This window comes from Callithrix jacchus, chromosome 8 (genome assembly GCF_049354715.1).
Source record: "Callithrix jacchus isolate 240 chromosome 8, calJac240_pri, whole genome shotgun sequence".
Lineage (NCBI taxonomy): Eukaryota > Metazoa > Chordata > Mammalia > Primates > Cebidae > Callithrix > Callithrix jacchus.
In genome coordinates, this window is record NC_133509.1 from 87,512,980 (window position 1) to 87,527,623 (window position 14,644).

At 40.3% G+C, this 14,644-nt stretch overlaps 1 protein-coding gene across 28 annotated transcripts in view; it reads right to left on the reverse strand.

Moving 5' to 3' along the window:
• The window catches only part of FERMT2 (FERM domain containing kindlin 2), a 168,283-nt gene that overhangs the window by 116,150 nt on the left and 37,489 nt on the right, over positions 1 to 14,644 (reverse strand). For 13 of the 28 annotated variants that reach the window (XM_078334973.1, XM_078334959.1, XM_078334970.1 and 10 more), the window contains one exon: positions 14,021 to 14,185. The exons of the other annotated variants lie outside the window; for them this stretch is intronic. The gene's annotated coding sequence lies outside the window, so the exon portion shown is untranslated. The remainder of the gene's footprint in view (positions 1 to 14,020; positions 14,186 to 14,644) is intronic. 28 annotated transcript variants of the gene reach the window in all.

Here is a 14,644-nt window from a genome sequence, read left to right on the forward strand (position 1 = left end):
GATTTTGTCCAGGCTGGTCTTGAACGTTTGGGCTCAAGCTCAAGCCATCCCCTAACCTGGGGCTCCTGAGTATCTGAGATTGCAGGTGGGAACCGCCATGCTTGTTCCTAGCCATTTATTTTTATTGCTTTTCTGAATACAGATCATTTTCTTCTATCCTTTTATTATCTATATGAACCAGATTTTCTACTTGTGATCTCCTTTTGAAAAGAAAAAACTGGCTATTTTTTTTTTTTTTCTGAGACAGGGTCTTGCTCTGTTGCCAAGCTAGAGTGCAATGGCATGATCTCAGCTCACTGCAACCTCTGCCTCCTGAGTTCAAGGGATTCTTCTGCCTCAGCCTCCGAGTAGCTGGGACTACAGGCGTGCGCCACCAGGTCCAGCTATCTTTGTATTTTTAGTAGAGAGGCCAGTATGGTCTTGATCTCTTGACCTTGTGATCCACCCACCTTGGCCTCCCAAAGTGCTGGGATTACAGGCATGAGCCACTGTGCCTGGCTAAAACTGGCTATTTTTTATGGTGTTTTTAACTTTCTTGTTGTTTTAACCTTTTATAATTGAAAATTTTAAATATTTACAAAAGCTGAAAAAATACTATTCAACATGAACAATTATTAATATATGGCCAGTTTTAAAAAAATTATTTTAACTTTCTTTTTTTTTTGTTATTTTTTGAGACAGAGTCTTGCTCTGTTGCCCTGGATGGAGGGCAGTGGCACAATTACAGCTCACTGTAGCCTCAACCTCCCTGAGCTCAAGCAATTCTCCTGCCTCAGCCTCCTGAGTAGCTGAAACTACAGGTCCATGCCACCATGCCTGATTGATTTTTGTACTTACTGTAGAGACAGGGTTTTTTGCCATGTTGCCCAGGCTAGTCTCAAACTTCTGTGATTAAGCAAACCACCCACCTCAGCCTCCCAAAGTGCTAGGATTACAAGCATGAGCCACCACGCCAGCTAATAATCATTTTAACCATTTTTTAATGTACATTTCCGTGGCATTAAGTATATTCACATTGTTGAGCCACCATCACCTGTCTCCTTCTCCAGAGTCTTTCATTTTCCCAAACTGAAACTCTATTCTTTTAAACAGTAAGTCCTCATTCTCCCAACCCCAGTTCCAGTGGAAAGTAGAACCACTATTTTATTCTCAGTTGCTATGAATTTGACTATTTTAGGTACTTTGTCTAAGTTCATTCTTGGTTTTTCAAAAGAAATAACAGTTCTGAACTCTAACATGCAGTAATTTTAAATGAAAAAAATAACAATAACCTTATTACAGCTGTATTGATTCAAGGATGATATGAGAAATGTTAAACAACTGGCATAACAGGGGCACTAGGCAACTGGAACGAAGCCCAGCCCGGTCCGAGTGGATGATTGATGGGCCAGACCAGAGCGCACAGCTGCACTTTATCTATTACATAACTCACCCTAATGTTGCTATTTGCTTTGTGGCATTTTTAGATATTTTCTTTTCATTTAATTGTTATGCGGCTGACTTTATGGGCTCACTGGATTTTTTGCAGACCTAGTGAAATTATAAATTCCTTAAATTACATGGGGGGTAGAAACACGATATCTCTATATATGCATACATACATCTCAAGGAGAATGCTGTCAGTGGCACGCCACAGAAAATTCCATTGAAATAGTCCCATGGATGATAGAATTGAAAACCTGGCACAAAAAGCATTTTGATCTATAAATTCTAACAGGAGTTAGGAGTTAGAATTTGTGGTGATAGGCAAAAGAAACACATATTTACAAAGACTCCTAAGAGACAGTAGCCTGGAGGGGGAAGTCAGAGTATAATTTTCAAATCATGACTTTCATATAAATATATAGTGAACACATGTTAAAAATTTATTTAACTCATTAATAAGTAAAGCAGCAGAATGGTACAGTTGATCCAAAGAGGATCTAGAAAGCTGATATATAGGATTGGTAGAAAAAAAAAGATTCCTCAAAAAGATGGCAAAATTAGATACAAAACTGGTTAATGTCCTACAGTGTAATAAAACCATAACCTTTGAAGTTATCTTATTAACTAGACAAAAATTATTATCAGTTTTTCACAAGGTAATATTAAACTTTACAGAGTCTGGGCTCTAATCATCAGTAAATGGTAAATCAAACAGATTATATTTTCTAAGAAAATCTAGTCTTAGGCAGGCTTGTTAGATAATGATCTATTATGATATTAAAAGACCACACAGTACTTTCCGTTTTATTTGCACATTTTGGACTTTAAAAAAAAATGTATAGAAAACATGGCTCCTCTACTGAAAAAGGATGGCATTCTCCAGGTGTCAAATCTATGCAGGAGTTCTTGGTTTTAGTTTTCAGAAAGTGCTTGATCACAATTCACAGAAATTGGAGTTGCCCTGGACTTCTGAAGTCGTGTATTCCAACCTCCCACACAAGGCGAAGTTCCTTTCACATTCCTCACAGTCCTCTAGCTTTTGTTGGAATCAGACTTGGCAAATATGTTTATCTGTATTCCAACAAACAGTTCTGATTGAGGCAAAAAAGAAAAAAAATTTTGTGACATGCAAGAAGAAAGAGAGTGGAAACGAAATGTGTAATGCTGAATATCTGCCATTTGTTCAACACTGGACACATGGTCTTCATAACAATCTGGGAGGTTGGTTTTATAATCCCATTTGACATATGAAGAAACTAAGGCACAGAGTGACTGATTAACTTGCCCCAGGTGACCTAGTTAAAAATGACTGGAGTTGAGACTCACACCAAACAGAATTCAATTCTAGAGCCAACCTTCTTTTTCACTACATCTGCTACCATCTTCCAACTGGAAGCAGGGAAATAGCCATGGGCTTGACTGACTTTCTTCCATGCTTTAATTTTCCTTGAAGTTACTCCTTAGCCATAGTTGTGAAATGTTAAAAGGAGTTCTGGGTTGAATTCAGTCATGCTCTTGTAGGGCCCTTAACAACTTGAAAGGAGTTTGGAAGATTGACAGAGGGGTTTCCCAGGGAATCAATTCAGAAGAATTCTGTTCCAGCTATTTGGCCTCTGTGAACTTCTGCTTTCTTATTTGAAAAATGGAGATCATTATACCTGCTTTTCAGGATTGTTGTGATTGAATGAGAAATTCTGTAAAGACCCTTAAGTGTAGGACACTTAGTAGGTACTCAGGGGAAAGAATGGATTATTATTATCTTTTATCACTAAAAAAATAAAGAAAGAAAGAAAACATGGCTCCTCAAATTTCCCCTCTCTCGTTACTGAAGACACATCGACTTGGGGGAAAATTCTCCCTACCAGAATGAAGTCCTTATAGCTTGGGAGAAGACCTGAATGGAGGCTTGTCGAATTTTTTGTACCTCTAATCATGTTGCCCAGAAACTCCAGCATTAGATAGTTATAAACTCTAACCTTAGACAGTTATATTATTTGCCTTTAACGAGTCATGGTATCTAGATCTAACATTCGGGTATGAGATATAAATTCTTGCTATGCTACCAGTGCCATGGAAATTCTGCAAAAAACAGTACTACAAACACCCATATATCCTTGACTTAGATCCACGAATTGTTAACATTTTATACATTTGTTTTATCTTTTTTCATACTCCCATAAATGTTTTCCTGAATCATTTGAAAATTAGAGTATATATCATGAAATCACTTCTAAATACTATAGTGTGTACTAAAAACAAGAACTTTGTAGTGGATACTACAAAACTCTACCCAGATCCCCATTCAGGAATGAAGAGCTCATTGCCCCATATTTTTTGGAGTACCAGCAGACGGCCCCTAGCTTCTCTGGAAATTGTCTTGGCTGAAGAGACCCTGAGCCCAAGGTCACACCCTGCCTCCCTATCAGGGCCATCTATATCCGATGACTGATTGATGTGCAGCTCTAAAGGCCTGGATTGCTTTCTTACTCCAGAGACCTGAAGGGCCAGCCCAGCTTCAGCTCCCCAAACGCACCAGCTGAGGCCTTTCTTGAGTCTGAGTTGCAAACTTTCTTTTTGCCCAATTCTACCTGTCTTTCTTCCAGTCTCTTTCACAGGGGTTGATCCCAAGAGTACTTCCTCCTAAAATTCCTGCACAACAATTTCCATTTTACAGTCTGCTTCTCAGGAATCCCACCTGTGCATTTGGTGCCAGAAGGAGCTTGAAAGAGCTGAAACTGTCACGGTTTTAGTGAGTCATTCCAGAATCTTAGCATCATGATGATTAAAAAGATTTTCTCATGCTAGACTCAAAACTCTCCTGTTTCAACAGACTCCAAGATACATTAAATGAAAAAAGCAACAGAATGTTGCATATCATGAGCTTCCATTTGCAAAAAAAACAAAATGGAGAAATACATTTACATAAATGCTTACATTTTAATAGAATATCTTTGTAAGGATGTAAAAGAAACGTGTGACAGAGGTTGCCTCTGGAAGAGAAGGGGCTTGGGAATAGAGGAAATAGAGGACTTATTTTTCCTTGTAAGCCCTTCAGTAATATTCTAATTTCTGTCATGCATTGTTAGCCCTTCAATAATATTCTAATTTCTATCATGCATAGTATGACTGCTTTTTTTTTTTTTTTTTTTAAGGAATGGAGGAAACACAATAAAACAAAATGATAGTGATTGCTAATTCTGGGTGGTAGAAATGTAGGTTTTGTTGTATTTTTTGTAGTTTTTAAAATTAAAATTCCAAAAACCAAAAGGCTATTTAAAAAAAAAAAACTTTAAGAGGCAGGGTCTTGCTGTGCTACCCAGGCTGAGTGCAGTGGTGCAATCATAGCTCACTGCAGCCTCGAGCTCCTGGGCTCAAGCAATACTCCTGCCTTAGTCTCCCAAGAAGCTAGATCTACAGGTGTGCACCACCATGCCTGGCTAATTTTTAATTTTTTTTTATAGAGACAGGGATCTCACTACATTGCCCAGGCTGGTCTCAAGTGATTCTCCCATCTTGGCCTCCCAAAGTGCTGGGATTACAGTCATAAGCCACCAAGCCCAGCCCCATCTGTTTAAACTTAATTTATTTTTTTCTTGTGAATGAACAGCCCATCCTACTTATTAACACACTTCATTTATTTGAAAATAGTAATCAAATAATTTTTTAGCCTTTTCTTCTATAAGCTTATAGAATGAGGATCAAATCAATAGATAATAAAGTATTGCAACAAAAGTTTTAAGTATCTTAACTCCTTAATTTAAAGCAATAATTTAACTATTGATTTGATCATCTTTGTCATTTTTTAGAACCTTAAGCACATTCATTATATAATTTTTTAGAGTATTTTTAAGTTCACAGCACAATTTACAGGAAGATACCCCATATGCCCTCTGCCTCCACATATGCATATAGATTCCCCAATTAGCAACATCCCCCACCAGAGTGCTACTTTTGTTACAATTGATGAACCTACATTGATTTGATACACCATTATCACCCAATGTTCATAGTTTACATTAGGGTTCACGCTTGGTGTTGTATATTCTATGGGTTTTGACAGACATATAATGACTTCTATCCATCATTATATGATCATCCAGGGTATTTTCACTGCCCTAAAAATCCTCTGTGTTCTGCCTGTTCATTCTTCTCTCCCAGCTCCTCTCCACTAACCCTTGGCAACCACTAATTGTGTTTTTTGTTTGAGATGGAGTTTCGCTCTTGTTGCCCAGGCTGGAGTGCAATGGCATGATCTTGGCTCACTGCAATCTCTGCCTCCTGGGTTGAAGCGATTCTCCTGCCTCAGCCTCCCAAGTAGCTGGGATCACAGGCATGTGCCACCATGCCCAGCTAATTTTGTATTTTTAGTAGAGACAGGGTTTCTCCACGTTGGTCAGGCTGGTCTCAAACTCCTGACCTCAGGTGATCCACCTGCCTTGGCCTCCCAGAGTGCTGGGATTACAGGCATGAGCCACTGCGCCTGGTCTTGGAAGCATTCTTTATCCTGGGGGCTTTGTGGACTTGCAGAAACAATGGTCACAAAAGCAATTCCTCCATGGTTAGATACACAATGCCAAAGTGCTGGGATTACAGGTGTGAGCCACTGTGCCCGCCTGATCTTTTTATTTTCTCCATAGTTTTGCCTTTTCCAGAATGTCATACAGTTGAAATCATAATATGTAGCCTTTTCAGATTAGCTTCCTGCAGTTAGTAATATGCATTTAAATTTCTATGTCTTTTTTCTTTTCTTTTTTGAGATGGGGTCTCACTCTGTTACCCTGGCTGGAGTACAGTGGTGCAATCTTGGTTCACTGCAGCCTTGAACTCCTGGATTCAAGCAATCCTACCACCTTAGCTTCCTGAGTAGCTGGGACTACAGATGTGCACCACTACAGCTGACTAATTTTTTAAATTATTTGTAGACATGAGGTCTCACTGTGTTACCCAGGGTGGTCTCAAACTCCTAGGTTCAAGCAATCACTTGCCTCAGCCTCCCAAAGTGCTGGGATTATAGGCATCAGTCACCATGCCTGGCCTCCATGTGTTTTCACAGCATGATAGCTCATTTCTTTTTCCATGCTGAATAATATGCCATTTTCTGGATATACCAAAATTTATTTATCTAGTTACCAACTGAAGGCCATCTTGAATGCTTCCAAGCTTTGGCAATTATGAGTAAAGGTACTATAAACCACCATGTTCAGGTTTCTATGTGGACATAGTTTTCAACTCCTTTGGGTAAGTAATGAGGAGCTTGATTGTTGGATTGCATGGTAAGAGCATGTTTGGTTTGGTGAGACACCACCAAACTGTCTTCCAAAGTGACCATTTTGCATTCCTACCAGCAGTGAATGAGAGTCTCTGTTGCTTCACACACTGTATTATTCCAAAGTATAATGATCAAAAGCAGACACAATGCTGTCTACCAAAAATCTAAATAATGCAAAGGACAGAGCTGATTTTTTATTAATTGCCCACCTTGCAGGATCATGTTCAGCTATTGCTCAGTAACGTTTTTATTTAACGTGAGCATAATCTGAAATTTTGATTAATCTGTTGGGATTTTCTTGACTAAGAGAGTAAATAAAGTCTTCAAAACCATAGGCCTACTCTTAGCTTACTGCACAAAGCAAAGCAAAGTACATCCTCTGTGTGGGCAGGCAGAGGCACACAGAGAGAAAGTGCTGAGATGGGTGGGCACATTCCTTTTTCAGAACTCACCATCACATCAGCCAGACCTCCTCTCAGGGCAAAAAGGTGAGAGTGGAGGAGAGCTGTTATAGGGAGTAAATACAGTAATACAGTAAAAATTAATAAATATTAAATTATGTTCTATTATATATACTATAGTATATGTTATTTTTATATAATAGTTATATGTTATGTTGCACATTATATAAATATATTAAATTATGGTATGATAAATTGTGTTAATAAATAAAATCAAATTATATTAGTATAAATGTGAAATTATTAATGTATTAACACATACATTTATATTAATTACTAATATATTAAATGAATTAATACAGAGAAAGCATTTAAAAGACAGCTAGAAATTGGGTATGATGGCTCACAAGTGTAATTCCAACACTTTGGGAAGCTGAGGTGGGAAGATTGCTTGAGCTCAGGAGTCTGAGACCATCCTGGGCAACATAGGGAGACCCTTATCTCTACAAAAAATTTAAAAATTACCTGGGCATGGTGGTGCCTGCCTGTAGTCTCAGCCCCTCAGGAGGCTGAGGTGGGAGGATTGCTGGAGCCCAGGATGGAGGCTGAAGTGAGAGCTGTGATCATGCCACTGCAGTCCAACCTGGGCAATAGAGTGAGACCATGTCTCAAAAAAAAAAAAAAAGAGAGTGAGAGGTAGGCATGTAGTATGTGTTCAATACATGTTGGCTATTATTTATCTTTGTATCTCTAACACTTAGTGATATGGTTTGGCTCTGTGTCTCTACCCAAATCTTACCTTGAATTGTAGTCCCATAATTCAATGAGTTATGGGAGGGACTTGGTGGGAGATAATTGAGTCATGGGAACAATTTCACCCATACTGTTCTGTGGTAGTAAATAAGTCTCACAAGATCTGATGGCTTTATCAGGGGTTTCTGCTTCCGCTTCTCTCTCATTCTCTCTTGCTGCCGCCATGTAAGAAGTGCCTTTCGCCTTCTGCCATGATTGTGAGGTCTCCCTAGCCATGTGGAACTATGAACCTATTAAACCTATTTTTCTTCCCAGTCTTGGGTATGTCTTTATCAGCAGCATGAAAACGGATTAATAAACTTAGCATTGTGTAGCCATCTATTTAACTATTTGCTAGGAGTAGATTCTTATTCACTCCTCTGGTTTCTGTGAGAAAGGATTTTCCCAAAAAACTCAGCCTCTTTTGGTGCCTCTTATTCCTCCCTGTGGAGATGGAGTGGGCTGCTCAGCTAGTGAATAAAGGAAAGGATCTTGAGGCTGGTGGTGGTAGGGGCATAGCCTGGCTCCGCTGTCCTCTCCTCCCTTGGACTCATATTCTATTCTTCCTCTTGGGGGTGACTTTCATGGGAGCCCGTCCAGTGGGCATGTGTGTAGAATTTTAGTGCAGTGGAGACTGGGTGAATGAGGCTGCCTGATTTGGGGTTTTTATTGGGGATACCAATGTTGCTGCACATCTAAGCCTCGTTTTTCAAATACTGTGTTGATTGTAAAACTGATACTTTGATCTCCATCTGATTCCTTCTGCCATATCTTACCTCTCAATTGATTCTAAACCCAGTCAGAGAAAAGGGAAGTCTTACTTATGGGTCCCCTACCTCAAGCCTGAATGTCATTTAACAAAACTTTTTATGGTCAGTGTTGAGGAAAAGACAGTTGAGACCTGAAGCATGAAGCAGAGTAAATGCTGAGAAGAAAATATAGTGAGAAGACGATCCAAGATGGCCGATCGCTAACATCCCGGGATTGCAACTCTCAGGGAAGGTGCGGAGAACTAGAGGACGCCACACTTTCAGACAAATTCTGGTTGCTCACGGAGCAGGAGATCCCCCAGTGGCGGAAACACACGGGTGGCCAGCGCGACTCTCGTGGCCGGTGCAGCGGTTCTGGCACCTCGGCGCGGCAGCTCTCGGAGCAGAGTAAACAGGTTCGGAGGACCCACACGGGTCCCCAGCAGGACACCAGAGCCCGGCAGCGGCTGTGACGGCACCTCGGCGCGGGAGCACTGGGCGCAGAGTAAACGGGACCGGTTCCCCTTCTGACCGAGGTTTGGAGCCCCGGGAAGGCAGAGTCGCCTACTACGGACACAAGAAGGAAGCCAGACAGGAGAATCCTGGGCAGAAAAGCACCATCAGTTTTAACGCTGCTGCTCTGGCCCTGGGAACTAACAACCTGGACGTCCACTCAAGAGACCTAATCTGAAAGTTGGTAATTTCAAAGAGACAGGAGGATAAATTTACAATGACGGGAAGAAACCAGCGTAAAAAAGCTGAGAATACTCAAAATCAGAACGCCTCTCCCTCTAAAGATGATCACAGTTCCACATCGACAATGAAACAAGGCTTGATGGAGAATGAGCGCCTCCTGATGACAGAATCACTCTTCAAGGAATGGATAATAAGAAACTTCGGTGAGTTAAAAGACCACGTAAAGAAACTAGGAACTTTGAAAACAGGTTTGATGAAATCCTATTGAGAATAGACAACTTAGAGCGGAGTATGAGTGAATTAATGGAACTAAAGAATACAATACAGGAACTCCGAGAAGTATGCACAGGTTTAAACACTCGAATTGTTCAAGCAGAAGAAGGGATATCAGAGGTCAAAGTCCAACTTAATGAAATAAAACGTGAAGAAAAGATTAGAGAAAAAAGGATAAAAAGGAATGAGCAAAGTCTCCAAGAAATGTGGGACTATGTGAAAAGACCAAATTTACATTTGATAGGTGTACCTGAATGCCACGGAGAGAATGAATCCAAGCTGGAAAATACCCTTCAGGATATTATTCAGGAAAATTTTCCTAAACTAGCAAAGCAGGTCAAAATTCAACCCCAGATAATACAGAGAACACCACAAAGATATTCCTCAAGAAGAGCAACCCCAAGGCACATAATCGTTAGATTCACCAGGGTTGAAATGAAGGAGAAAATACTAAGGGCAGCCAGAGAGAAAGGTCATGTTACCCACAAAGGCAAGCTTATCAGACTTACAGCAGATCTCTCAGCAGAAACTCTACAAGCCAGAAGAGAGTGGGGGCCAATATTCAACATTCTCAGAGAACAGAACCTTCAGCCCAGAATTTCATATCCAGCCAAACTAAGCTTCACAACTGAAGGAAAAATAAAATCTTTTATGAACAAGCAAGAACTCAGAGATTTTATTACCACCAGGCCTGCTTTACAAGAGCTTCTGAAAGAAGCATTACACACAGAAAGAAACAACCAGTATTAGCCTTTCTAAAAATACACCAAAAAGTAAAGAGCACCAACATAAAGAAGAATTTACACCAACGAATGGATAAAACAGCCAGTCAACATCAAATGGCAGCAACCCTAAATTTAAATTGACTAAATCCCCCAATCAAAAGACACAGCCAAAACCCAATGGCATTTTACATCCAGACCTGTTTCACATGCAAGGATACACAAAGACTCAAAACAAAGGGATGGAGAAAGATTTACCAACCAAATGGAGAGCAAAAATAAATAATAAATAAATAAAAAGCAGGAGTTGCAATTCTCGTATCGGAGAAAATAGATTTTAAAGCAACAAAGATATAGTGGTAAAAGGATCAATGCAACAACAACAGCTAACAATCCTAACACCCAGATACGAGACTTAGATTCAATGAGACAGAAAATTAATAAGGATATCAAGGACTCAAACTCAGATCCGGAACAAGTAAACTTAATAAATATTTATAGAGCTCTCCACTTCAAATACACAAAATATACATTCTTGTCAATACCACATCACACCTACCCATAAGTTTAAATGAAACATTGATTGGCCATTATTAATACTCAATTTTTTTCAAAATAAAGCAATATTTCCATTTACTCTCCCTCTTTCTCTTCCTCTTTCTTCCTCTCCTTTACTTATTTTTTTTTCTTTCCTTCTCTCAAAAAAAAAGAAATCAACTTGTAAACCTCTAGATCCAGGTTGGCAATGTCTCTCTCATTGCTTGATTTCCTTCCTTCCCTTCCCTCCCTCCCTCGCCGCTTCCTCCCTTCCTTCCTCCCTACCATCCTTCTTCCCTCCCTCCCCGCGTCCTCCCTTCCTTCCTTCATCCCTTCCTTCCTCCCTACCGTCCTTCTTCCCTCCCTTCCTGCCTTCCTCCCCCACCAAAAAAAAGACTCTTGTCTCAAAAAAACCCCAGATAACCAAAAACAAAAACAAAAACAAAAAGACTCTTGTCTCAAAAAAACCCCAGATAACCAAAAACAAAAAAAAAAAAAAGAAAATACAGTGAGAATCTCCAGGTTGAAGGAAATTCTGCAGATGTGAGATCTTGAAGGCAGGTTGGGGAGCTTGATGGAGAGAGGGAGGACATATGTCCAGTGGGGGCTGATGTAGGCAGGCAGGGGCCACATTTATCCTAAGGGCAATGGAAAAGCCATTGGAGAACTTTGCATTGTGAATGATCACTTTGGCAGTTCTGAAAGAGACCAAAATGAATGTGGGTAGACAAGAGTCAAATCTAGAGGATTTATGATCACTGTGTGGCTTAAAGTGACAGCAGTAGATGTGAAGAGGGCAGATTTGAGAGATATTTAGGAGGCAAACTGATCCAAAGTTTGAGATGGATTGGATGTGGGCAATAAGAAAGATGAAAATGTTACAGTAAGACCTGGGTTTTCAGCTTGTATAACTGAGTGAATGGGAGGCACCACTCATTGATATCGGGAGCAAAAAAGACCAGGCGTTGAGAAAGAAAGAACATGTGTTTAGTTTGGATATGCTGAGTCTGTGGTACATTTGAAACGTCCAAGGGGAGGTATATATATATGGTAATATAGCTCTCATATTACTATAGTGTATACTGTTATATACACACACACACACACACATACACACACTAATTACATTATATTTTTACACTACATATATTATACAGTGTAAATTAAATACCAGGGTGTAGTGAGATGATTTCGGGAGAAAGCGTAGCTAGATGGCGATGAGAAGGTGACCCAAGACAGAGCCATGGAATTCTCTAACAAATAGAGGTCAGATAGGGAAGAGTAACCCATAAAACAGACTAAATAGAAGCAGCCAGAGATGTGAGAAGAAAAGCAGGAGAGTGCGAAAGGCAAAGCCAAGGATGTTTCCAGAAAATGGCTGTTGTACGCAGTTGGATATCTAACAAATGGGTCCGCATTAGCCATCCTAATCCTTATCCCTTTTTATCCAGGTTCTCAGAAGTTGCTTTAATTTTTGCTTCCTACCTGTTTTAGTCTGTTCAGACTGCTGTAACAAAATCCCTTACACTGGGTAATTTACAAGCTACAGAAATGTATTGCTCACAGTTCTGGAGGCTGGGAAGTCCAGGATCAAGGTGCCAGCAGATTTGATGTCTGGTGAGGACCCATTTGTCGTAGATGGTATGTTCTCATTGTGTCCTCAACATGACGGAAAGGGCAAACAGTCTCCCTTGGGCCTCTTTTATAAGGGCACTAATCCCATTTGAGGAGGCAGAGCCCTCATGACCTTATCACCTCCCAAAAGCCTCACCTCTTAGTACTATCACATTGATTAAGTTTCAACATGTGGATTTGGGTAGGACACAAACACTGAGACCACAGCACTACCTGTACTAGAAAATAACTTGCCTCACATCCTGTGTGTTCAGTGCTCACTAATAACAACTCTATCCAAATATCCTGGAAGTATTTAACATTACTTCCTCCAATTTGGGAAAGAGAATGAACTTCTGAGGCTTGTAAACAGGGCTTCTCAGGGGCAAATAATAAGTGGAAAGCAATGCAAGCTCCGAAGCTCAGGAAACCTGGTGGGCTGCACAAGCTGGCAGGCTAGAAATGGTAAAAGAAAATGATTCGCAAATACTTTTTTTTTTTTGCATTTAAGCATCTGAATTTTGTGAGCTGATGCAGCCTTGATATAATTTGGATCTGTGTCCCCAACCTAATCTCATGTTGAATTGTTATCCCCAATATTGGAGGTGGGGCCAGGTGGGAGGTTATTGGATCATGGGGGTGGATATCTTATGAATGGTTTAGCACCTTCTCCTTGGTGCTGTTCTCATGGTAGTGAATGAGTGAGTCCTTGAAAGATCTGGTTGTTTAAGTGTGTAGCCCGTCCCCCTGGCCTTGCTCCTACTCCTGCCATGTAAGATGCACTTGCTTCCCCTTCATCTGCTGCCATCATTGTGTGTTTCCTGAGGCCTCTCCAGATGCCAAGGAGATCAAGCATCATGCCTCCTTCACAGCCTGTGGAACTGTGAGCCAATGATACCTCTTTTCTTTCTTTCCTTCTTTCCTTCTTTCCTTCTTTCTTTCCTTCCTTCCTTCCTTCCTTCCTTCCTTCCTTCCTTCCTTCTTTCCTTCTTTCTCTTTCTTTCTTTTCCTTCCTTCCTTCCTTCCTTCCTTCCTTCCTTCCTTCCTTCCTTTCCTTCCTTCCTTCCTTCCTTCCTTCCTTCCTTCCTTCCTTCCTTCCTTCCTTCCTTCCTTCCTTCCTTCCTTCCTTCCTTCCTTCCTTCCTTCCTTCCTTCTTTCTTTCTTTCTTTCTTTCTTTCTTTCTTTCTTTCTTTCTTTCTTTCTTTCTTTCTTTCTTTCTTTCTTTCTTTCTTTCTTTCTTTCTTTCTTTCTTTCTTTCTTTCTTTCTTTCTTTCTTTCTTTCTACAGGTTCTTGCTCTGTCACCCAAGGCTGGAGAGCAGTGGTGCAATCTTGGCTCATTGCAACCTCTGCCTCCCGGGTTCAAGTGATTCTCCTGCCTCAGTCTCTCAAATAGGTGGGACTACAGGCATGCGCCACCATGCCTGGCTACTAAACCTCTTTTCTTTATACATTACTCATCCTCAGGTATTTCTTTATAGCGATGATAGATTGGATTAATACATGTCCCAAATGCTATAATAATTACAACTCTGAGTACTTACTGTGGATTTCCCATTGCCAACGGTTTATGATTCAGAACAACTGGGTGTCTTCATTTGAGAGAAGGCATGTAACATGAGGTGTTGTTATGGTGTGACGGGTCCTGGAGTGATGGGCAGGTAGAGTGATATCTACTCACCTTTCTCAGTATGACTGGATGACACTTGCTGAAAATACGAATGAGAATTAGTACAGCCCCTGCTTTCTTTTTTTTGCTCATTCTTGGTTTAAGGCTTTTTAGGGGTGGAAAAAGTATCAGCTGTCAATACTCTCTTTCATATTTATTTGTAGTTATTAGAACAAGAATTATAAAAACCGGGTGACACAATCAGTTGTAAACTTCCTAAGTTTTGGAACTGTTGTTTTGTTTACTGCTATAACCATAATGCCTTGTATGGCATTGTGGACACAGTAAGTATGTATTCTGTAAATGAATGAATAAATAAAGGATACTCTTCAGTAATTACATAAATAGGGAAATATGCTATCAACTAAAACAGAACCACTGACATTGTGCCCCCTGCCAATTTCAGTGGTTCTGTGATGAAACAAACCCCTGAAAAGTGAACACAAATGAAGAGCCTGCTACAGCCAGTTGGGTCCTTGCCATTCTGCCTGCTGTGCAA